Consider the following 26,943-nt stretch of genomic DNA (forward strand, 5'->3'; position numbering starts at 1 on the left):
ATTTGTGTCTTTAGGTGAGAAAACAATTCTCTGAAAGTTTAAGCTTATTTGGTTGTAGGATGAGCTGGTGCTTTTAGTTTGAATTTTGTATGGGAATTTTGGATAAAAAAAACACCTCTACACTCTTTGGATCATAAAAAAGTTTCCTTATGTTCGATTTGATTCAGATTTTCAAAACTTGTAGTTCAAACAATGAGTAACAACTTTGCTGAAGACTGCATTATGAATCCGGTTAGTTTTATTGAGATATTAAATTTTGAATGTATATGAATATTTTGTATATGAAAATTTCAACCAAATTCCCTTTATAAACATTGAACCAAAAGCACCAGTCCGTGTTACGTCAAAAATAGCTAAGACATTCAGAGAGTGGTTATCTCACATACTGACACAAGTCATGTGGAAAATATGAACTTTTTTTTAGTGGTAATCTCACAAGTAACCAAAAGTTCTGATAAAGGCTATTTGTGGCTTAAGCAGCTTGGTTGAAGGTGGTCTATAGAATGCTAAGCAGCCTCATCTTTAAGTCGTTGTAAGAACTTGAAAGCTCCGCTACCATAATTGAAGAGCATTCTAAGCAGCTTCTGGTGGAACTTGAACGGAACTTTTAGAAAATATTTGAATTTGAAGAATTAAACCCAGTCCTTCTGAGTGAGAGCCCCAGCATTAACCGCTACGTTATCTGAGATATATTAAAGTCAGCTGTTGCCCCGTCTACTGTTAGAGTTTGCAGTGCCAGCTGACTGACTTGAAAACAAAACACAACACCCTGATTAATTTTAAATTGGTGTTTGGCCGCCTGGTATTCCAACTCACTTATGGCTCCGGTGGTTAGCGTTCGTAGATCGCATGCCGAATACACGGATGGAATATTGATGCACTGTATAAATATAAAAAATTATGATTTATTTAAGCCAACGATCATTTCGTATTTACGTACATAAATGTTTGTTCCTAAAAGAGACATGTGCGGATTGCTTCATATGGGCTATGATGGACTTTTTTAGAAACTTTCAAGTTGCTAAGAAGTTTCGCTTGGAACTTGTTTGGAATTTTGTTTTCAGCCTTGTCTGAAGTTCCTAAAAAGTGCTTAGAGATGCTTTTTGGAACTTTTTTGAACTTCTAGTTTGCTAAGAGTACGCATCGGAACTGGAAGCCTGAAGTTCCTCATGTGCTTTCTATAGTTTGTAAAGCAGCCATAAAGTTGTGTTGGAACTTTATATGCACTTTTTGGAACTTGGAAGTGGGTTTTATCGTTAAATGCGGTACTTTTGGCTACTTGGGATAGTTGATATGTTGAATAAGCTGCCTGTATTTTGTTGCAATATACGCACATCTAAATTCAAGAATGAATATCTCCATAATACTTACTTGAATAATGATGATGTCTTCAGCAAAGTTGTGTCTTATAGATTAAGCTACATGTGCTGAAATTCTGAGCTTAAACGAGTTTGTTGAACCAGTTTTATTCATGAAAGAGTGAAGGGATGTTATTTATCCATACATTTCAACCGAAATCACCATATAAACTTCAAATCAAAAGCGCCAGCTCGTGTTACGAATGAGCTGAAATTTTCAGAGAGTGATTTTCTCACCTAATGGCACCAATCTGGGGGTTGGCCCGTTGAAAAATGATAAAAAATCTCCCATATTCATGTGGGTCAGTCTAGGTCCCCGCATCGAAAACCGTTGGATGCGATAATTGAACGGCCCTGAAAATGTCGAATATCGTGCGCGATGAGGATTCCTTCTACCGACGAATAAAACGCCTCTACAACTGGAAGGATCCAGAGTTTTCCCATGATGATTCGCTGCAAAAGGTAGATTGCATTCTGACGGCGGTTAGCGTAGACGAGGAAACCACCTCGCTGCAGACCTGGCTGCTGGGGTACGAGCTGACCGATACGATTACGGTGCTGTGCGAAGAGTTTATCTTTTTCCTGACCAACAAAAAGAAGATCGTCTTCTTGAAGCAGATCGAGAAGAACGGTGAGAAGAGGATTTCGTCGGGGTTCGGAATAAGAACAGCAAAGAGGAGGCCAATTTTGAAAAGCTGCTGTCGGGCGTCTCCAAGGACAACTTCCCGGGTGAATTCTTTGAATCGTGGCAAGCCTTCGTCAAGGACAAGAGCTTCGACACGGTGGACATCAGCGTGCCCAATCGGGTGCATCATGTGCTCCAAGGAGGACTCCGGGGTTATCGCCATCAAGAAGGCCGTATTCAATTCCTCAAGGATCACATCATGGAGATTATGTTGATGAGGCAACATAGCTCGGCAGTGGCAGGATGTGGCCTTGTAAGGATCCTACTTTTCAGCAGCAAATCACCAGCACTTGGTCAATTATTCACGGCACAATCACACGGAATTTTTATTGCTTCCACTCAACCTAATTAACTTACCATTTGTTTTTTTTTTAATTTTATGTTACAAAAATCGAAAACCATTTATTCCATCTCGTATAAGATGACACATATCCGAAAATAAGACTACTCTTTTACTTAATTCTAACTTCAACAGAAATTTCACTTCAAATTTACATACGTCGCATCGTTGGTAAGGCCACAGTTGTTACCCTTCACCGCCATCAAAGCATACCCATCGTTGCCCCAGTAGTTGGACCAGGAGTTCTTGATTAGCCAGCAATCTTCTCCTTCAAGTTTTCAGTATCCAACCGCCACCACTGCATGATCCAATCCATTCAAATTGTTCTTGCATTTCGGTTCGTAGTACACTCCATTTGCGTAGTAGCTGAAATACTTGTGACCGGCATCGATAGCAATCGACAGCCCTCGGAAGCCTACATTTCGAATTTTAATGTGAATCGGGAAGTGAATTGCTAGTCTGAGTTCCTCTAGAATATTCAATAAGAGTATGTTTCAGTGCTCTCATTTTATTTAATGAACAATCCAATGCCTACGAGATTGTGCCGAATCTACTTTCGGCACACTGTGCTGAGTGATTTACCTCTTGCGTATAACAAATGTTTTAACACGGGTATTATTCTCAAAATAAGAGGAAACAAATATTGTATTTCGATTTATAATAGAGTGAGTGAGCCAGTTTATGACCCTGGTGGCTCTATCTTATTTATAAATTTCATTATTTATTTTCCAAATTTATTTCGATGCAAGGTTAGACCCTAGAGTTTGCCATATATCTATGCAAATTAAGCCAGGAAAAATTATTTCACATTTGAGTTAGGCACCTTCCCAGCACTCAGCTATAATTCAACAATTGGCAATCAACGCTTGTCGGTGATTGGGACTCGATTGCGGAACAGAGACCGTCGTTAAATAAAAAAATTGAATAGAAAAAAGAACTTTTAACAATTTTGTATTCTTGAAGGTGAATGAGGTGAACTAAATTTAAAGATATACTAAACAAATTGATCTCGAGTTGACAAAAATGCAACACATCCATGCAAAACGAATCCCAATACAAAGTAAGTCAATACCGACGATGATGATGCCACCGACGGCGACCACCCTGGCGAGTCCTCCCAAGTTGCAGCGCACTGCAGGAATTAACCGTCGTCGTTGAAAGCAACTGCACAGGAAAGAATATTTTAATTAATAATTTCACCGCTTAACGCAGGCCTCCTGGTGTGCCGTTCGTCGATCAGAACGCGCTGTGAGGAGTACGAGATGAAAGGACGGAAGTCGACTTTACAAACGACCGGGATGATGCAACATTGGAAAATGTACTCGTCCGTGGGATAAACCTCAGCCAGCCAGAGCGCGGCAGTTGGTGGGCCGGATTTTCCCACTGGCACTGGCAGCGGCAGCCCTGGAAAGAAAGTACCTCCGCTACAAACAGAGGAAGTGAATAAATCACTTCGAAATTTAATTTATATCATTTTTCATCTCATTAGCGGATCAAATTGAAAAGTTTATTTCATTTGCGCTGTGCAGGTTCGGTGGCGGTAGCTCACGGTAGTCAGTCAGTCAGTCACTCACTCAGTCAGTGCCTGTCATTAATTGTGTGGAGGTGGAACCCTTTTTATTAGTGATAATTTTATATGATACTGCAACTCATGTTTGAGGGGTGGAAGTACGTTTTTTTTTATTGCAGATCAGTTGCATTTCGCATTGCTCTCGTTCGTTTCAACGGCAGTGTCACATGCTACCGTTTGCAACAGGTAATTAATTGACGCGGTTGGCGGTATTTACATATTAATGAAATTTTATAAATTGATCCTTTTACTTCATTAACTGCCTCATTTAATCGTACTACAACAAAAGTCTGTGTTCTGATAGAATTCCACAAGTCGATTCAAAACTGGTTTAAAAAAAACTTTAAATCAATTGATGCAACCACACTTACCCTCAGTAATACCGCCCGGATAGATGGTATGCTTTCATGTTGAAAAACAATGCATCTCTATGGCCATTTACGCCGTACGTCACTTCAATTGCAAGAATAATGGACAAGTAAAAAGCATTCCCAGCTTCGTCTTTCCGTTCCTCCGCTCTTCTCGATAGATGCGTTCTTCGGCCAGAAAAAGGACATCTACGCACGTCGTGTAGGGTGAGCGTGCATCCTTCCGCATCCTGTGTGTGTGTCTGTGTGTGTGCGCTACATTAAATCCAAGAGGGATGGGGGGTCACCAGCCCTTGAGCACCCACACCCACCCAGAGAAAAGCATCATCATCAACAGCAACAACACAAAAAGGAAGTGCGAATAAGGTAAAGTGGTGTCGGATGCCTCTCTGCTCTGTTGTGAGTGTGCATGCTCTCCACCGGATCCGGTTGTCTGTTCCGACGGTGAGCTTTCCGCTTGCGGAGCTTCTTCCATCCCGATAGCTGGGCTGGCCAGAACTCTTGACCGTTGAACGCGCACTGTTCACTGTAGCATAAGGATGAAAACGGCGCGCTATATTTATGGTACACGTCCACATTTACCCACCATCAACCGACCGCCGGCGGACGGGCAGTGCAGTCAGTGGGATGCGTGTTTTTTTTTTCTCTCTCTCCCTTGACGAGAGTGAAACCAACCAGCACAAACCAGCGAGGATGTTGGAGTGAAAAAATAATTTTCACCTTCGTCGCTCCCACTGACGGTAGCGGGCAGAGAATGCAGGTAGGAGAAGCGAAGTGTTTTCCACACCAGTTGGCTGCTGGCAAAGATCGGACAACCGCGCACTTTTTCCATCTTTTCACCGGAGCTGCTGCGTGCTGGTGGCAAGCGAGGAAGCACTTTACTTTACGCTTTGGTCCACCACCAGCCAGCCACCGTAGCACGCTGTTGACGTCTGTGCGTAGCCAATGGTCCTGTTGGGCAAGTAAACCCACTGGGGGAGGTTTCTGCTTTGGAAGAACGTTCACTTTTCTTTTTTTTAATTTCTGGTCGGCTCCTATTTTTACTCGTGATGCAAGGATGGTTGGTTTATGGTTTTTCACATTTGGAGCAGCGCTAACAACGATGTTGAACTGGAAGGGAGCCGTTTTTCGCTACATACGGCACTGACTGTAGGATTTTGTAGTCGGTAACTTTAAAATGTCGAATTGAATGAAATTTTCGTATTAATCATATTTCAGCAGTAATGGTTTGTACCTCTTTATTGCAATAACTTGCGCAATCAATTCCATCCCTAAATCAACCCATTCAAATATTTGGCCTTCGGGAACTTAGATCTTTTGGTTTATCATTACAGTGCACTGAAAATATATTTTCGTTATTTCTCTAAAAACCGTTTCGTATAAATGAATATCGTATAGGGTAGAGCGCTACTTCGTCGTAATCGCCCATTTCCGATCTATTCAATAATAGGTTTGTTCCGATGCGTTTGTTCATTAGCTACAACATAAATCCTGTTAGAGTGCATTGTATGAATATTTACGCTTATTGTTCTCAAAACAAAAGAAGCGCTCCTAGCGAATCCCCTTTTTCTACGTTTATCCGTAGGACGAAGAAAATCTAATGGCGTTTCAATGCGTTTGGACGGAATTGAAACTTGTAGATCGAATTTAGAATCAAGAAGCAGTATTAGATTTTAAACAATATCTCAACAATTTGTGTCTCTTTATCAAATCGGACGGTACGTATGGAAAGGTGAATAAATTTAACAGTCATTTTTGACAGAAATATTCCATTTTTTTGTTTAAACTGGTTCAGAAAAGAGAGGTAAAGTGCAGGTTGTGCGTAGTAGGACGGAAATGACATCAAAAAGCCTATAAAACACAACTTTCATAAATGGTACGAAACATTGTTGAAATATTGTCGCAAGCTACCACAATAAATCAAATCAAGCGTAATTATTCAAATCGACGTATCTGATTTTGTGAAAAATCACTTCAATCGTGTGGCCACTGCTAGCTCGCTCACAGAAACTATCCGGTAGAATACACCAGCTAGTAGACGTAAGATTCCCTGCGTGTTTGTTTGCGTGGGTGAGCTAGCAGTTTAGACAAATCTTCGATTGAAGTGATTGTTTACAAAAGCAGATATGTCGATTTCAATAGTTACGCTTGAAATTACTGGTCGTGGTGTCAAAGTAGGGGAGAACGGTACATAACGCACCCCCAGGGTAGGACGCACTTTTTCATTTTATTTTGAGATTTTCTTGGAATTCTGAATCCTATTCTAGGATTTGTCATGCAGGATTTTGATTTCAGATGCTATGCGTATGATGCTGCTTGATAAGACAACAAAATAGTTACGTAAAAGCCATGAAAAACACAAATGAAAGTCAGCTGGTGCGTTCTGCCCATGGGGTGCGTTGTATACCATTGTTCCCTACAGATAGAGCGAAGGATAAAGCACAGATCTGACTATCGCAAGGTTCATGATTCGAGTCCGGTCTGAAGCCATTTTTAACATGTTTATTCCTGCCAATGCTGAAGTTATTATTATCCATTCTCACTAATACACACCACATTTTTCGGTCTCCACAACCAACACTTCAAGAGCAAATTTTCATTATGTCGTAAGTAACATTCGCACCAATCCGCGAAAAATAAAGTTTTGTTTTGATGACCGAAAAGTTATTCCTATTTCCAACTAAACACATATAATCCCATAGTGATAGCAATGTTTAACATATTTAGCAGGGTTTTAATCATACAAATGCAAATCGCTAGCTTTCATGCTAAAAAATACTGGTTTTTGAGTCAAAAGTTATTATACGTCGTTTGGTGGCCCCTATTGTTACTTAAGTCAAAGTGTATTTACCAGGATACTCGGGAGAATTATCAATTACGTCTCCTTACGCGCAGCCCATTCATCATTTTATGACCACCGAAATCATATTAGCAACAAACAGTTCGATTTATTCACTTTAATAATAAGAAAGCGAAACGACGAACGTACACTTTTCACGGGTTTCTCAGCGCTGTTACTTAAGTCAAACGGCATCTCCATAGAAATCGGGTGACTTAAGTAACATCGAAAAATATTCTGATCGAAAGGTGATTACGTCAAAAAGCTGGTAAATAAATTTAAAAATAGGATGTGATCCTATATTCGGACAGTATATAGCGTAATAGCAGGAGAATAGATTGACACTGATAGCTCGACTTTGTTTACCTTTGTTACTTTCGACGTAATGAACATTTGCTCTTGACTTGTGGCCCGTAGGTTGGGTGTAGCGCAGAGATGCCAGATTTTCAGACAAGTCAGACAGTTTACAGACTTTAATTTTTTTCACAGACATTTTTTTCGTTAAAGACATTTACAGACTTTTTAGTTTTTCACAGATATTTACAAACTTTTGTAGTCGAGTGAAAATTTTAAAATTTATTTGGTTACACTGTTTTGCATCTTTAATCAAATTACACGTGCGATGCTTTATGCAACACGCATTAAAAATTCGTGCGTTTTCAAATCCACCGCACGAACGTGCTGTCACTATTATAGAGATTAGTGACGTTTCACGTACGCACATTAGTGGGTGCATCACCGTGTAAAGTTGTTTATTATTTTCCTGTAGTTTTAGTGCTGATCGAAGCAGCCATTTTCGCCGTTTTGTAGGGTAAACGCTCCTATAGTTGCGGTACGTTAGATGCGTTAGGTTCCTATAGTTGTGTATGGAGACTCCATACACAACTAAAGGAACCTAACGCTTCTAACGTACCGCAACTATAGGAGCGTTTCCCCTACCTGAATAAAAATCGTAAACATGTGGAAAAAAAGCGAGAAAAATCAGAGGGAACCCGAGAGGAAACCCCATAACGAACTTTTTCAAAGGATCAGGTAAGCTATAAATTAAAGAAAATTAATATACATACTTACATTAATCATTATGTTGAGTTCCACGTGATTTGAGGTATCAAACGATGCATTTCGGCGCATGTCAGAATCTGATTGATTGATTTCTTTATTATAGAGACTTTCTGCGACATGTCAGAATCTGTCCACTTCCTGGGAGGTACCTGGTACATCTGAAAGAGGCCATTGTGATCATTGGGTCCACTATTGATCTTATAGTAAAATTCTAATGTGATTCAGGTGTCGCATGATGGGTTTTTGATATATCAATCTTTTACGAATTCTCCTGTGGAATCTGGATTTCACATTTTTGTACATATCTTCGGAACCATAATTCCGATCGGGGAAAAAATTAATAGCGATCTATGGGGATCTGAAACACATCTTCTCTAATAGCGATCTATGGGGATCTGCAACACATCTTCTCCACTCAAATTGGTCAAGCCATCTCTGCGAAAATTGAGTGAGTTACACTCATATGTACTTACATATGTACATAATGTTCCTCATACTGTTCTAGAAATTTTGTTCATACATAGTTTTCGTGTAGATTCCATAGATTGAGAGATAAATATCAGAAAAGAGGCCGTTATAGCTAAAATTCACAAGACAACAGAGCCAATAAAAGCTTTAATTAGATTGACAGAACATAGTTGCATTGCTTTTCAATGACGACCGATGATTGTTTCATTGATAAATGACTTTTTTAGAAATATGAATCCTCACCAGACGTGTTTTTTTTTATCAAAGCCAAGTTAACTCGAGCCATAACAGCAATTTATAAAATAACGAACATTTAGGATGGCTCGAGTTTTCTTGTCTATGATAAAAAAAAACACGTCTACTGAGGATTCATATTTCTAAAAAAGTCATCTATCAATGAAATAGTCATCGGTCGTCATTGAAAAGCAATGCAACTATGTTCTGTCAATCTAATTGAAGCTTTTAATGGCTCTGTTGTCTTGTGAATTTTAGCTATAATGACCTCTTTTCTGATTTTTATCTCTCAATCTATGGAATCTACACGAAAACTATGTATAAACGAAATTTCTAGAACAGTATGAGGAACATTATGCCGTAGACTACACATTTTTATATCATATGGGTGGAAAGTTCGTAGAACAAATACTTTAAAATTCTTCACTTTTTAAGATATCTTCGAGCATGAAACTAAGTCAAACTTCAATAAAACCACTTTGAATAGTCAACCTTTGGTTACAAAGTTGGTATATAACACATTAAGCTTTGCTATGAAAGTTGATACAGCAGTTTTCGTTGTTTCAGTCTCGAGATATTATAAGCCGTAAATTACCTTAAAAACATAAAATTAACTTGAAGCACCTCTAAATCATCACCGATTTTGCTGAAAATTTGCACAGAAGTTCAAATTAACATGACAAACAGTAATCTCGGTTGACCCGTTAAAATGAACAGGTCTAATACATACATATATACACACATAAAGAAACATTTTCCGATCCCTTTGAGATGAGTCTATTGCTATATGCCATTCGTTTCTCCGGGTCTTGGAATGAAATTGTTTTTTCAAGTGCGAAATTGTGTTTTTTTTTTTGCAAAATGTAATGAATATGTTGCTTGATATATTTTATTTTACAACTGTATTTATAAAATCGTTACCACAATGTTAGTGTTTAGCGCCAATTCATCATACTTGGCTTCGTTGTACAGTACTCTCCATTTCTCGATTATCTTTATTTCGATATTCCTTCCTATATGAATCGTTTCAGCAACCCTGATCAGTGCTGCAAAATCTCGACTTATTTGAGCTAACAGTCAAGGCAAACCATGTCAATTAACCATTTTATTCGAGCACTTAAAATGACGTTTACTACCACTCGAACTATTGAGATTTTTTCATCTAGAACCTCGAGAAAAGTAGCCAACATTTGTGCGTTTCATAAAAAAATAGAAATTATTTAGTCCAGTTTTGTGAAATCGCTGATAGAAAGTCACGCCAAAACTGCTTGACAAAGTGGTCAATTGTCAATGACAATGCTGTCAGTGACGAACATGTGTAGATTTTTTTTATTAACTAAATTTGTAACGAAATTAGACGACATGAGCAACACAATTACATGGAGCCTCTAAAGTGAACAAGCATCTACGTCCTGAACTACTTGGATAACGATAATGTGACACAGAATGCACGAAATTACACTTTTTGTTACCAGCTGATTCTTTGTCTTTGACGAAAAAATGGATGATATTTTGCCGAAGGTTTTTGTGAGAATCAAGCCTGTCAGTGACTGGGTGATGAACAATTTCATCAACACTTTTTGAGCACGAAGTGTATAGAATCGTATTTATAAGCTTATAAATAGATTCTTTAATTGTCGCATCCATATTTAGATGATGGAAAGTTGAATCTCTCACTAAGATGTGCTCGTTCCCGTTCATACATACATCGAGATGTTGATCTTATTAGAAAACAAATTTCTGTAAAATTTCGTAAAGTTTTACTCAGTCTATGAGTTAACTCCGTTTTCAAGAATATGAGCAGTGTTGGCAAAATCATCAATCAAATTATATTTTTCCGCTCTCATACGCTCTCAATATCAGGCGTGATATAGGATCAAAATATTATGCTTTATATTGATTTTACAAGCTCTTTTAATATTGTGAGACTATTCACAGCATGCAAAAATCAAGCTGAGAGTTGACTCGACACAAAAATGATTCCGTTGCAAATCGTTTTCTTAGAAAGAGAAAGCTCAGTTTGCTATCTCTTTTTAATCTTCACCGATGGCAGACACGAAGGGACTGCTGCAAGCCGTTATGGAAGTTTCGGTTGCATTCGGATGTAAAGCAAAAATCATTAAACTTAATCGCTCCACAGTTTGGTGAGATTTGCAGTTGGTGAGTTTTGTTTGCTTGATATTCCGAGCTACGATATCACAGCTTGCAAATTAACTGCAGATGTTTGTTTGTTGATTTTTTTCTACGAAAATCAAGCGTGATCTTGGGCGTTGGTGAGATTTGTTTTTTTTTTGATATTTTTCCAACACTGAATATGAGTGAACTTATTTCAACTTGGAGTCGGATAACGGTGCCGGTGGTGTAGTGGTAAGCGTGATTACCTCTCACCCCAGCAGGCCTGGGTTCAATCCCAGTCGGCGCCGCCGGGATGTTCTGAGGCATAACATCTCTGATCACGCCTTCCTTCGGATGGGAAGTAAAGCCGTTGGTCCCCGGTTCATGAGTTGATGGGTCGATAGGTAGGGTCCAGGTGTGGGAGCTGCCTTCCTGGCACGTCGGTAGCATTGGTGCTCAGCACGGAAAACAAGATCGACGGAAAAAAACAAACCAAAGGAGAAAAACTTGGAATCGGCGTCATTTGTCGTGCAATCGTAATGTATCTTTTTAATAATTGCTTTTAACGTATACGGCGTAAATGGAAGCATTCCCAACTCCCAAGGTTCAATTCGTTAAAAGCAGGTCTTTTTTGCTCGAACATGAATTATACTGACATAGGGGAATTTACGTATTCTCGGCAACCTAAGCAGCGACCTTCTTTCTATAGCCTTTTTCTCTAAGGTTCGCACACATATGCAGTATTGGTTTGTTTACAATCTTTTGCTGCCAGCTGCTCTAACAATTTCAGTCGAAAGAATTGTCAAACACTGTTTTGAAACGCTTTTACAAAGCTCCAATCTTCTCTAGTGAGAGCGAGTATTGTCGGCAACCAGTTTTTCTTCGGCAACCGTTCCATTTGAACTGCATGTAAATCTGCTGTTCTATTATCGGTAACTCGAAATCAGCTACAATTTGTAGTGCGTGTGTTGCATTTCAAGAAAACCTTGCTAGATTGCTTTTTCTCAGTGGTAAAAATATAGTCAAATTGAAGCTGAAAGCATAAAGAATCGTTTGCATGCATTCAGCGAAGTGTTTTCGTAAGAAAATCCAGTGAAAATAGTGTTTCAATTTGTGTTGCCGAAAATAGTCTGTCATGCCGAAGCCGTCATTTCCTCTATTTAATATTTTGCATCTATCTCATGAGCGTAGCGTAGATGACATCGATGGCCGTTTACACTTGGCGTGTTCAGTATAGGTGACAGCATCACGGATCACATTTTCCTAGAACACGTTCAGCACACCTCGTGTTTTCTCGTAGATCAGACCGGATACACGTTTGACACCGCCACGGTGAGCCAGACGACTGCTTTTGCTGCTTCTGCTGTCTGCTCACCATGGCGTCCGAAGCGAAAATGAGTTGTAGCTAGCCAGCAGCGTTGTTTTATATCTTTTCAGGTTAAAGCAGAACGATGTGCAACCAAGTTGTACTCGATTATGACGACTGCGTTTGGGAACAATGTTTATTTCATGAAAACAGTGAAAATATTATCACTTTTTATTTGTAGTTTGGACAATGCTTGACATTACCACTTTTTCAATAGTTTCTTGTTGAAAATCATCAGTTGGAAGCATTACGTAGACATATTTGTGATCGATTGATGATAAAATTATTGAAATTGATCCAGGGGCAGTTGAGTTATTAATGTTCAAAATCTTTCATAATTTTGTTTCATGTTTCATTTTCGGTTTTCACAAAGTGTACCCCAGTATAGAAATTAAAGACGTAGTCCTACGTCAAAACTAATCGGTTAAGTGCCAAACTTGCATGTTCGATCGCGACATTTATTTTCTTAACGAATCATGCTCAACTTGAAAAAAATCATAATGGATTATTCGTAAACACCTACCCGTAAAAACTAAATGAACATGCTTCATGCGATCGATCCCTCTGACAAATGGGAACGATGAAAATAAATCTCGATTACTCCTCCGAAGGGGCGCATCCGCTCCCGCAAACAATGCATCCGATCCCCAATCCGGCGCAACCGACATCCCGCCCGCGCATGTCAACACCACCATCATATAGGAAAAATTTCCCCTACCTGATAGCGGCGGAGCACGCGCGGGTGAGCCACCAGCCACAAAAGCAGACATGTCACCTCGAAAATGCAATCGAGAAATATATAAGAACAATCTTCAACTGGAACGTACTCACCAAATCAATATATCCAGGAGCGCATTCCCGATGCTTATTTTTCTCTAGTCATTTATAAACAATTCCTCCTCCAGCGATTCCAACCGCACAGTAACTAAATATCATTTTTCTTTTTCAAGTCACTCTGTGCACAAAAACAATGCACATCGCAAAAACCTAAAGCTGGGTTTAGATTAGGCAAATTAAACGATCAACTCAGTTGAATTCAAATGGCTTGAAAAATTGAGCCTGGTTCAACCTCAATTCAAGTGAGTTGATCAAGTCAGTTGAATGGCATGGTTTACACGTTCAATTCGCGTTCAAGTCAGTTGAATTCAACTGACTTGATCAATTGACTTGCCCTGTCTAAAGCCAGCTTAATAATATATCAGCGCGGTCGAGTCACACCGGCAATAAAGGAAAGCGAGAGCACACCAGGCACCTAAATCCCTGGAAAACATCAGCACAAACCATTTTACATCAAACTATCGCGCCCGGGACACGAAACTATTCAAATGCGAGCACCACAAAACTACACGCCAGCTCGAAGATAGCCCGAGCTCTAAAAAAAAATAAAAGCATGCAGCGGAGCAAAAACACACAACCGTTCTCCAACGCTTCACAAAGCGGACTCTTTGTAGTACGGCAGTGTGAAAATTGTATATAGAAAGTACAAAGCGAGCAAAGCACAATTTTGAGGAAGTTCTAAATCCACAAACAGGGGGTACCGAGAAAACACGACGTGTATCTTCAAGACTTTAACTCAAGAGACTACAAGAGAAAGTCAAATATGGTCAAATTTGTCTGACATTATCGCAAAAAAGCGCAAGTTTGATACACAGTGTAATCTTGTGGCTACAGGGAAATGAATCAAATGGAACAGCACTACCGCATTCTACCTGAAATGACAAGAATTCTACGCTTCGTCCAGCACTAGTCCTCACTTCCTGGGGCAGATCAAACTTCTTACGGTAGAAATGTTAACTCGTTAATGCGATACTCATAAAACTGAGAACTTCAACTCAAACATACAATTTAATTGTGAGCAGCGTCAATTATTTTCAATTCTCTTGAGTAAATAGCAATTCATCAGAACAAGAATAAGAACAAAAGCAAACAGCGGAAAAAGTAGATCCAACTAGCTCAACTTACTTGATCCTCAAGCAGTGTAAAGCTATCATTCATCTCACAAACAACCTTCTCCTCTGCATGGTCATGAAAAATCCAAAACAATACATCCCAAAATCGGAAATCAGCAGTGAAAGCATAATTGATTTGTATAGGGTAGGTGTACCAGTTATGACCATACGTTCCTATTATGGTGTGTTCCAGTTATGGCCTATGGAATTCCATAGGCCATAATTGGAACACACCATAATAGGAACGTATAGCCATAACTGGTACATCTACCCTACATACATTTTTGTTTTGTTTCGTCGAACTTTTCCTTTCCACCTTCACTCTGCCTCTCTACCTCACCCAACCGAGGTGTGGACCGAAAGCAGCAAGCGCGAACGAAAAGAGCTCGCGATTCGGAAAATGATTCATTTCCCTTTCTCGTCGATCCGGCTCCGGTCTCGGTCTCCGGTCTTGAGTGGAAGAACCCCGAAGAGCAGCGCTGCACAGTTGCCCTAAAGTGCGTTCTAATTAAGAGAAAAATTCGTAATTATTATATTTTTCATTGTGCATATAAACCCTCCCCCTGGTTGCCTCATCGCCGGCTGGGAGGGATGGGAGGCTGTGTGGGTGTGGGCGTTTTACTGAGAGCGCATTTTTTTTTCGCGCTTCCTACTCCAGTGTTTCACTTATTGTACATAAGCCAGGGAGGATTTTTTTTTGCCGTTGCATAAGAATTCGAATGCTGGGGCAGGCGGAAAAATTCAATGAGGGTCAAGTGGTGGAGTGGTAGAATTTGGAAGGAAAAAAAAACTCCATTAATAATTTAACAACGACGTAGGGCGGAGTGGGCAAAGTTATTTTTTACGTTATTTATTTAAAACTTCTAATTTCAGAGCAAAAATGGGCTGTAAATCTCATTTCGATGAGAAAGTTTTTTTTTTTTTTGTTCGGTTCGCTTTTGCTGCTGATATTATAATATTTTATTCGTGAAGCGTTCTGAGCTGGATCCTTGAAAATAATGAATAAAAGAATTTTTTCCCCAGCTCGATGGTTCGTCCCGTCAGCACACAGGTGTAAATGAATGCCGGACCTTGACGAAAAAAAAATCTAATTAATCAAATATTTATCGAAAGCTTTTTTTATTTATGGAATCGTTCCTTATTGAAATGGAGAGGAAATTCGACCGGACTGAAATGAGAAACGAAAATTCATTTCGCATTTTTATGGCCCCAGTTTTGTTTGATTTGCTCTCGATTGAGTTGCGTTGTTTTATTTAGCGGAATTAGGTTAACGAAATTACGTAAATTAATCTTGGAATTAATATTCACAGCATTTCCCCGCTGTCGATGATTCATGTTGTTTCGAAAGTTTAAATTAGATTTTTCCCTTCATTTGAAAGAAAAACAATGCTCGCCTCCTAAACATCACCTTCACGATAATTGCCCTCATTGCGAAATAAAACACTCGATAGAAAATATAAACGCAAACAGGCAAGAGTACCACCCATTCCCCGTGAACGAATGTTACATGCATCCGTCCAATTCGAACATCCATTATTTAGGGATGAACTTTGAAATGTAATTGAACTGTTGTACAACGCAATCAAACACATTCCAAACTCGGCCCGATGGATGAGTTCGGCCGTGGAGCGAGGCGCTGTAAATCGACAATTAGCTTCTTCGATCCGCAAGGAATCGATCGGTGGTAATTAACAGTTTCACTACCTCAGAAGGTAGAGGAGACGGTCGGGAGAAAAAAATTGAAACCTAAAATTAGTCTATAAACAATAAAGAAGTCCATCGAGTTAGGTGGGAAGCGAGGAGGACACCGAAATGGAGGAGAGTAATTAAAATCAAACAAACCACCTTTCTACGGGTTCACGGGTGCGACGAGGATACGCTGAGGCAGGAGGAGGAGGTGGCTTGTGGAAAGACTATTGTGTCGAACTATGACTATTGCATGGCATCTGTCGCATTAATTGACTTTGGGTGGAATAGAACATGGAGGGGGAAAAATCGCTCCTTTGACACGCGATTCAAATCGATGGAAATATGATCATTTAGTTTGTTTTTTTTTTCATCCATTGAATGGAAAGTTATTATATTTATAAATACTAAATGTCACCTCAGCTAGCCTAATCAGATATGGCACATTATGAACATGAATTAGCCAGGTAAAGAGAAAGACCTTGTAAATCTATGAATATTCTTGACGGTTTCTAATGTCACAAGTTGAAGTTTAGTCTACTAAAAAGAAGCATCGACCATTGCACTATAGGATTTCTTTGTTGTTTATTAATTTATTCGAAAACGCTCAATCGAATTCACTTAACAGAGCCGAGGATTTTTGTTGGATTAACAATACATCTTAAAACTATAGTCAAAAGCTACAACACAATAAACACTTTATCTTCCGCTATTCAATAAGCCTCCTCCAGCAAAACGGGAGCCGTTTCCAGTGGTTTCATTGTATAGCAGTATAGCCAACGGGGACAGAGCGCGTCCATTGCAGCAACGGACGCAAAACGTGGTCAGCACTCACACACTCATCACGAAACGACTGCTTTCCAATCCGACGACGAACTGCTGATGAAGAACAATGAGGAGGATCATACAATGGTTGCTGTCATCGCGTGACACACATCGAGGGTGGCCTGCTTCTATCGACAGCCGAGTGAACACTGCTCTAGGATTTCTGACGGACAAAAATCGAACAATCGACGCTCGCCGATCCTTTTCTGAAAGTTTCCTATCGATAGTAAACACTTTAACTAAGAGAATTCCAAAATGTCAACCCTCTAACAATTGCAGTCCGTGAGATATCGGTTGTCAAAGTTAAAAAAAGTGAAGGCAAACTGCGCATTTTTCCACAAAAACATGATCTTACTCAAATCAATGTTGGGCAATTATAAGCAAAGTATCTACAAGGTTATTTAGTATCGTTAGAAAGGTAATTCCATAAGCTTTACAAACACGTAATGGTATTTTTAATTTTTTTGAAAAAAAATATAGCGGAAATGTTGAGCCGTGACTTTATACGTGTCATGTCGAGGCTCATGTCCAATAGTGGTTATCACGAGATCGACCACGTACTTTGGTCATGCACCCTCCATTGTGTTGCTAGATCCGAATTATCCGCATCACTCAGGGCCCGAGGAAAACAACCTATCCCGAGCAAGAAAAAAATAACTTATTACAGTAGCCGTTCGCTAATTGGGGGGTGTCGACAAGTGTCAAAGTTGACCGGGGGGCGCTTGACTCGTTTGTTTTGGTTTTCAGTCTTTCGTCTGCTTAACTGATGCTGTGAGCAGCTACTTAGTTTTTGTCTTGCGTGAGTGTAAATTGAGTGAATCGATTGAATATTTTGTTGAGTTATTTCCGGCGCTGGTAAATATTTGTGCATTCATACGTTGTTTGTAATGTTGTAGCAATTATCCTCCTGAAATTTGTTCAGCTTTCACAATGGAAGGAGTATCAGCTTCCAGTTCTGGAGTGGATAATAAGCAAGTCGTGAAACGGAAGCACACTACGCTTACCTTGGCTCAGAAGGAGAGAATAATCGAGGAATTTGAAGCAGGAAACGGTTCCCACGAAATATTAGGCAAAAGGTTTGGTGTCGGAGCATCCTCGGTCGGTCGATTTTTGAAAAATAAGGAGTCAATTCGGATGAAACTATAAAAATTCAGAGAACATGGCGTGGAAAATCGAAAAACGATGAAGGAGCAGAATTTTCCCTTACTGGAGGAAGCGCTTTACCTATGGGTTTTGCAACAACGTGAGGCTAATATTATTGTCACATTGGCTGTGATCAAGGCCAAAGCAGAACAACTGTTCCAATGCTTTCAAGATCTTGGTGTTTATCTGGATCTTACTTTTTTGATTTCGGATGGCTGGGTGCGCCGTTTTAAACAGCGTTTCGGATTACGCGTTCAACATAAGGCACAGTGTGGTGAATGAGCTTTTAAAAATATTGAATAAGCGGCTTTCCGATACACTTCCGACAGATCCACGAACCCTTCTTAAAACAACTGTCTGCGTTGTTTTAAGAAGGGTTCTAAATCTAAATCCGGTTGGAGATGGTCAGTATTTGCATCACGGCTTCACACCTTGTATTGTAAAAGCTTTTAAAAGATCCAATAAGCATTTCTTACATCTTGATTACAAGAGAAAATAGGAGGATCGCTTGGAATGTTGACTTTTTGACAGGTGGCCATGGTTTTTGTTTTGTTTTGATTCGCTGTACCGAATAAAACCAGCAAGCTATTATAGAGCTTAGATATAACTTAATGTTCTCAATTCGGACTACGAAATGCTAAGATACAACCATTAGGTTTATGTTATGCTATAGAATTCCAATATAGGAGAATATGTTATATTGAGGTATTTTTAAGGAGTAGCAAGTTATAACGAAAAAAAATGTCGCCGTATGAACAAATTTAACACAGTATGAATAATTACGCTTTAATTGATAGGCGATAAAACACTTTCACACATCTATGTATAATTAAATAATAAATGACTGGTTATTGCTCAACAGTAGTAACAGTTTTGTACTAAATAGATAATCTTTTAATGACTCTTTAATGCATGGTGCAAATGCAGACAAATTAAAAATATCCCTATTTTTTAGTATTCATATGGCGCACTGAATTTATGCTCCTATTTGGTATAATAATCACCACAAATATTGCACGGCATGCTGTGAAGCATATACAGATTGGTTTAAAATTGTAATAAAGTCGTTTTATTTTCAATATACAATAATATCAGGTATTATTACCAACTGACAAGGATCATGATTCCACATCAAACATCGAAAGAATAAAACCACAATAAAATATTTCTCAATATTAACTATCATCCAAAAACCCCAACTTAAAACCTTCAAGGTTGTCAAAATGTTTTGCGTATCATGTTTTATCAACTTCTTCAGGAGCGATTTATGCGGTTGTAATATAGTTTTATGGTAGTCATCAAAAGGTTGTTAAAACTTTCTGACCTGGAGGAGATTTTATGTTTGCATTTTTGACAACCACGTGTAGAGTGTGATAAAACTAACATAAAACCTTTGCTCCTAAGGTAGTTCGCATATCAAGTTATAATGAATGCATTAAAACTGGGCCAATTGGCCATGACATGGCTGTATAGCGGTTCTCAGGAGGTTGTTAAAGCAATGTGGTCGTCAGTGAAGGTTTTTTAATTTGGTAGTATCAACTGCTATAGAACTTCAATAAAACAAAAATTGTTGCTTGGGATGGATGGTTCTCTCAAAATGAAACTGATGTTCATTGGGGTAGCCGAGAACCCCCGTGGATTTCCTCGCGGCTTTCAGCAATCATTACCGGTATCCTACTACAATTCCAAAAAAGCTTGGATGACACGTCAGTTGTTCCGTACCTGGTTTTATGACGAGTTCATTCCCGCTGTCCGGAAGTTCTCTGCTGAGCACGATTTGGAACCGTCAGCGCTTTTGGTTCTGGATAACTGTACTGCTCACTACGATGGATGCGATGATTTGAAGAGTGATGATGGATTAATTCAAGTGATGTACCTTCCACCAAATGTGACAGCAGAATGCCAGCCGATGGATCAGTCGGTGATCAACGCAATCAAAACCAGGTACAAACGGAAGCTGATGCTTAAGCTTGTTTTGGAAAACGAAGATTTGCCCTTGGAACAACGGCTGAAAAATGTGTCCTTACGGCAGAGTATTGATTGGATTGCTGAAGCTTGGGACGAAATCAGTCAGGTTACCATTGAAAATTCCTGGAAAAAGTTGTTCGATGAGTTTCCAGGTTGTGAATGGAGCATGTCTGAACAGGCGGAGGATCTTTTTGCTGATTTCAAGTCCCTTGTAGCATCAATTGATGGCATAGCCGGAACAAACACAACCGACGAGCAAATCCAGCTTTGGCTTGAGGATCGAATAGTAGATTCCAATGGTACAACAGTTTCAATAACCAGCGAAGTGTTCAGAGACGAAGAAATAGTCAGCGCAGTTTTGAATAAAGCAGACGATTTAACTTTCACGGAGGAAGAATGGTTGGATACCACCCCGGAGGCTTTGAATGGAAGTGCTCTTGCTACTGAAAACGAAGAACCCGAAGACATCGATTTTCCAACCGCGATGAAGTCGCTTGATAACGTGATCCAATTCGTACAGAACAATCCCGCTCAGACTTTGAAACTGAAAACCCTGCGAACTGAATTGCTGGAAGCAGAGTGGAAGAGACGCAATCTGTAACTGTTTTGTTTTAATTTGCTTGTTTTATGAATTAAATTGATTTTCACAAAAAATATTTTGTTTTTCGTTATTTTTTATCAATCATTGAAAGACCCCCCAAAAAATATGACATCAAAACGTCAGCATGATTTTGACATCAGATTTTGACGGATGACTGCTTTTTTAATTGGGTCGCGCCCCAATTGGCGAACCCCCAATTAAAAAGCGCCCCAACCAGAAAACCCCCAATTAGCGAACTTCCACTGTAATACCAAATGCAGTTAAGAAAACAGAATAACTGGCAACCTAAATATAGTATTAGTGAGGCTGACAAAAGAGGTAAAATACCAAAAATAATACCTCAAAAATGTTCTACGAATAACGAACTAATAAATAATTTAGCTATTACAATAACAGACGGATAGCAGACACAGTTTTTTAGATGCTAGAATACCATAGTTTGTTATTTTGAAGGTCTTCTAATACCAATTCAATAACTATTTTAGGTGTTATTGTCTAGAAACTGAAAGATCACAATTTGTTATTTAGGTATTCATTTGATATTTTACAAAATATTTCGATAGCTAAATAATTTCAAAACAAGGTTTTAAACAGCAAGCATACCGAAGTCTGGTATCGTACCACATTAAGATATTCCTTTGTTATCAATTAGCTATCGGTTCCTGCTCGGGATGCGGCGTTAGAGACATCTTGGCGCGCCGAGATCTCGACTATTGCAATTTAATTTATGTGTTTTTAAAACAGATAGATCTGAGGATTTAGTAGTTAGTGTCATCTTGTGTTCTCCCAAGTTGTTAGCTTCCCATCGGTGTACCCCCATGTCTGTCTTTTTCATCAGTATGTCGCTTAGTTTGAGATCAAAAGCACATTGCTATCCCTACCCTGCCATCCATTTGTTGCAATTTGTTACCCCTAACCTCGAGATAGCCGCGAGTAATCGGCCCTCGCTTTACTAACGTTGGTTTTAAGTAATTTTGTAATCTAAAAAATGAATATCGACCCCGCAAAGCTGCGAAAACTGAGCATGGAAAAATTACCGCATTTTTTTTTTAAAAGTGGAAATGTTGGCTTCGGCAATGCTTTAACCAATTATCATCAGCGGGGTAAACAACGTCCTTGAGAGGTCAATTTTGGCATGTGGATACTTTGTGTTTCAGAGCATCTATTGGCCAAATTTGAGTGCTCTAGGACTTTGTTTACCCCCTGACGATAATATGTTAAGGTATTGCCGAAGCTGACATTTCCCCTAGTTAACAAAATAAAAAAAAGAACGTAAACTTAAAAAAATACATTAATTTGGACTTTGTTGGTCCAGAACTTCTTATTCTCTCACATTTCCAGGCAGAATCTTAGCTTTGAGTTATGGTCTGAGTGTATCCTAGCAGATGCTGCAGAATACTGATGGCCGAACTTGCCCCATTTGAAAATAGATCGATTTGAAAATTCAATCAGGCGCAGACTATCTGATTTGTGATTTATGGAGCATCACATGGTTGGAACGATTAAACTTTCATGTTATAGCACTTTTTTTTTTAAAATGTCATGACCAACATTTGAAACAGGCTTAACTTATTTCTCGATAGGAGTGAAAGTCTTTTATAAAAGTTTACAGCTATAATTATTATTTCCAAAATTCGGTGCTTGATGGCCGCAGTAGCTACCTAAGTTTTGAGTTTGATTTAGTAGGTATATAGGTGCATACAAGCTACAAATGGATTATATGTAGTAGAGACCTGCGGTTAGTTTTATTTTTACCAAAATATGTATTTAAACTACTAAAATGTAATTCGAAAGCCATAATTAACAGTTAAGTACAAGTGTTAACATGGATAATAGAGCAATTATTAATTTGTTCAACGCAAAACTAACACATAATGAAAGTGTTCAAAGAGCCATAATATTTGTTTATGAAAAATATAACATTTCAGTGGAAAAACAAAACGCCTCGGTTCATAAAATCGCCACAAAATACAGGAAAAAGTGACTTAAAGCTCACCGCATGAAAGAGCAATTTGAATCATTTTTTCAAGATTGGCCTGATGGTGACTTTGGCTTATAGGCCTTGGATCTAATTTTGGGCCTACGAAGCACAACCCGCCTTTTGCTCCTATATTTCAAACGGATTTTTTCCACAAAATGGAATGTTCTCACTGCAGATGCTTTCGAAATTTATTTAACTTTCCGTACGTATCATAATATTTGATAAAGAGTAAAGGGTGATACGGTCAAAATTTGGTCAAAGGAAAACGCGTGTAAATCGGTGAAATCGTTTATTTAAAAAATCAAATTAAATTTCTTTTTCAAGTTCAATTAGTATAAAATTCAGGAAAAATATTCAGTTAGGCTTCCGCTTTTCCAAATCCGAATTGCCGGGCCTTACGCTTGACCCCTGCCATCAGATTTTGTACAGCCACCTTGTCCACCTTCTTCGCCACAGAAAGCCAGTTTGCCTTGAACTGCTGCTCGCCCTTAGCAGTTTTTTTGGTCTTCTTTAGGTTCCGCTTGACAATAGCCCAGTATTTCTCAATTGGGCGGAGCTCTGGCGTGTTGGGAGGGTTCTTGTCCTTGGGAACCACCTGCACGTTGTTGGCGGCGTACCACTCCATGGCCTTTTTACCGTAATGGCAAGATGCCAAAACCGGCCAAAACAGTACGGAACAACCGTGTTTCTTCAGGAAAGGCAGCAGACGTTTATTCAAACACTCTTTCACGTAAATTTCTTGGTTGACAGTCCCGGAAGCTATGAAAATGCTGCTTTTCAAGCCACAGGTACAGATGGCTTGCCAAACCAGATATTTCTTTGCGAACTTTGACAGTTTCATGTGCTTGAAAACATCTGCTACCTTTCCCCTTCCTTTTGCCGTATAAAACTCCTGTCCCGGAAGCTGCTTGTAGTCGGCTTTGACGTAGGTTTCGTCGTCCATTACCACGCAGTCAAACTTCGTCAGCATCGTCGTGTACAGCCTCCGGGATCGCGCTTTGGCCGTCGTATTTTGTTTATCATCGCGATTTGGAGTCACTACCTTCTTGTAAGTCGATAGTCCGGCTCGTTTTTTGGCTCGATGCACGGTTGTAGACGATACACCCAGCTTATTTGCGGCATCTCGGAGAGAGAGGTTAGGGTTTCGCTTGAAACTACCGGCAACTCTCTTTGTCGTCTCAGCGGCTTCCGGTTTTCGATTTCCCCCTGATCCAGACTTCCTGGCTGTCGACAAACGTTCCCCAAACACTTTAATTACATTTGTAACGGTTGATTTGGCAACTTTTAGCGATTTTGCCAACTTTGCGTGCGAGTAGCTCGGATTTTCGCGATGCGCGAGCAAAATTTTGATACGCTGCTCTTCTTGCTTGGACGGCATTTTGACAACTGAAGAGTGAATTCCAAAATCAAAATAGGAGCAACATTCTACACACACACACCTTCAAAATGAGGGGTGTTCAGGTTTTTTTAAATGCAAAATTGAAAGAAATACGTCAAGTTGATATTGACCAAATTTTGACCGTATTACCCTTTATTTAACTTTCCGTACGTATCGTAAGATTTGATAAAGAGTAACACATTGTTGAGATATTGTTAAAAATCTAACACTGCTTCTTGACCCCAAATTCAACCTACGGATTTTAAACTCGGCCTAACTTCAAACTGATTCGGTTAGAGCGCCTCTTTTATTTTTGAGAATAGCAAAGGCTTTTAGTATTCTAATTGAAACAGGATTGAGTAAATTTCAATATGAAGTGGTACATAGGGAATCACCGTCAAGATTTCAACCTTACGACGTTATCGGGCCAGTGAAAAAATATGTGCCCCTCCGAATGGATTCATCGAAGAAACCGCATCAAAAATAATGGTAAAAGACAGGGCAGAAAAATGTGAAGCCGGAAAACGTTTCAACGGGAATTTTTGAAGGAAATAAATCGTAATAATCGGTTTTGGGAGAATACAATTTTCCTATAGGATGATGGTAGTTTCAATTGGATAATAGTTTTACATTAAGTTCTGTGTTTGTGCTATAGATGAAGTTCATTCAAAACGGGTTGAAGCTCACACGGTTTGAAAATCGGCAGGATGGCCACTGAACTGGTCAAACCGGGAATTAGCTGGGAATCGGAAACACCTGGGAAAAACCGGGAGTTCGATTGGAACCTTTCAATAATTTGTTATACCTATAATAGTTCAATTATTTTAATAAACATTCAAAGTCTCAGAGTAGGTTGAAAATGCTATGAAACCTGCCTTTAGATTTGACGACATACTTCGAATCTCCGCGTACATCGTACGGGTTAGGCAAAGAAGTGTGTGTTTGACTTTGTACTGTCGCATTAATGACCCTTCGCTCATTTTCAACTTCTATTCAATTTTCATACTGTCGTACTCTAACGGAACTGTCTACCTACCCTCTTCTAAAACCATTTTCTAGCTAATAAATTATCACACTAAAGCTTCATGTTAGATAGCATTCCCAAACAACTCTGAAAATCGCAAACTTCGTGTATGAAGTAACATAAAAATACTTAGAATTCAAAGTCTGATATCTTGAATACTTCTTTTAAAATCTTGAATATTTCTTCCATTCCGAATTTTCTTACTGCTCCGTCGAGGATGCAGAAAACCAAAACAGATCTTTCGTTTGCAGCATCGAAAATCTCCACTGGAATAGACTAGAACCTCCTGCGTCAATGTCAGAAAAATCCACTTGAACTTTCGTTGACGGCATAAAAAATCTCCACTGGAATAGACTAGAACCTCCAGCGTCGATGTCAGAAAAATCCACTGAAACTTTCGTGGGTAGCATCGAAAATCTCCACCGGAATCGAATGGGTCGTGAATTCATTAAAAAATCACAGGAAATTTCGTTGGCAGCATTTGAAATCTCCACCAGAATCGACAAAAATCTGCTCCGTCAGGGTTCAGAAAAATCGACTGGATCTTAAATTGGCAGCATCGAAAATCTCCAACGACTGTAACCAGCTCCGTCGTGAAAATCCACTGGAATTGTGTGTTGTTAGCATAGGAAATCTCCACCAGAGTCGAATTGAACCTCCATCAAGAATTCAGAAAAACCACCAGAAAATTTGTTGGCAGTATCGAAACCTTCTGCGGAATAGGCTTGAACCTGCTCCGTCTAGAATTATCCATTTAATTGGAGCCGTTGACAACAAAGTTTCCAACCTCTCGAACTTCGAAATAAAACAATATTTTGAGCTTTAACTAATCATGTTTGTATTACTCCATGCGTGAAATCAACGTTTTACATAGTTGAAGATGCTTAACGTCAGATATCAGACTTAAAGTGGTAATTTTATACGATTCAAGTAAATCGAATTTTCATGAATTTAATCTCAAATCCGTGAACTTAGTTCACCCCTGTTCAGCGTGACTAGCGATTTCGTAATGCTAAGTAAAATACAAAATAAAATCATGATTTCGTGATACAATGAACCCATAATTGTGACTTTCATTCCGGAAATCGTGAATTTCGATCTCATGCAAAGCTGCACCTGTCATTTTCGCGTTGTTGTCAGACTTATCCCTACTGAGTGCTCGGATTAGTCGAGAATAGCGTGTTGCTTATTAGTGCATCCAGCTGAGCCATATCGGCAGAATGGTGGTGAAGTTCATCAAGCTGGCCGAAATCCTGGAAGGAAAGGTTGATCCAGTGAATGTTATGTTCCAAAGCGATAAAGCGGTACCAGTTGTGGAGAAACCTTTGCGGCTACCATCGCATCGGTGGGGATGTAATCAATGCTTGTTGCTTGTTATGATGATGATGAAGGTGGTGGTAGGTGCGTCTATGGTGACCAAAGATCCGTTGAATTGAGCTGAAAGTGTGTCCACTCCATCTGCTGGACAGATGCCTGCTGCCAATTTGAGGTATGGTTGAAACCTGCATTGTTCGGTTGTTCCAGCCAAGCCTTCCGTCGCTTTCAGTTTCCTTACATTTCTATGCTGTACAATCTAATCAAAACGTAAAAAAATGTAATGTTGACGTTTTACAGTCCATGAACCATCTTCTTCTTCTTGTTCGCATTTCAAGCTTATTGCATATCGCATATTAGTTTATTGCGTGCTCTCAACTTAGTGTTCTAGATGCACTTCCACAGTTATTAATTGAGAGCTTTCGATGCCTGTACCATTTTTGCATTGGTATAATTGTGTGGCAAGTTTTATCATACTTCTATGACCGGGAATCGAACCCAGCCACCTTCAGCATGGTCTTGCTTTGTAGCTGCGCCCCTCATTTTATCTGTCAAACTTTCATAGCGAATCAAAACAAACATTGTGTAGTACTAGAATTTCGACTAGAATGGGGTACGTTAATCGTTTGCTTGGGACCAATAGGCTAGTCAAGTAGTGAGCCAATTTAA

General features: G+C 39.3%; 1 protein-coding gene and 1 pseudogene across 1 annotated transcript in view; both read left to right on the forward strand.

Moving 5' to 3' along the window:
- The window catches only part of LOC135705059 (protein bric-a-brac 1-like), a 491,570-nt gene that overhangs the window by 395,431 nt on the left and 69,196 nt on the right, over positions 1-26,943 (forward strand). The window lies entirely within an intron of this gene.
- LOC135705094 (tigger transposable element-derived protein 2-like) lies at positions 1,719-20,577 on the forward strand (annotated as a pseudogene).

The sequence above is a fragment of the Ochlerotatus camptorhynchus genome, unplaced genomic scaffold (assembly GCF_037179485.1).
Source record: "Ochlerotatus camptorhynchus isolate MF236.1 unplaced genomic scaffold, CSIRO-AGI_Acam_v1.1 ptg000257l, whole genome shotgun sequence".
NCBI classification, from domain to species: Eukaryota; Metazoa; Arthropoda; class Insecta; order Diptera; family Culicidae; genus Ochlerotatus; species Ochlerotatus camptorhynchus.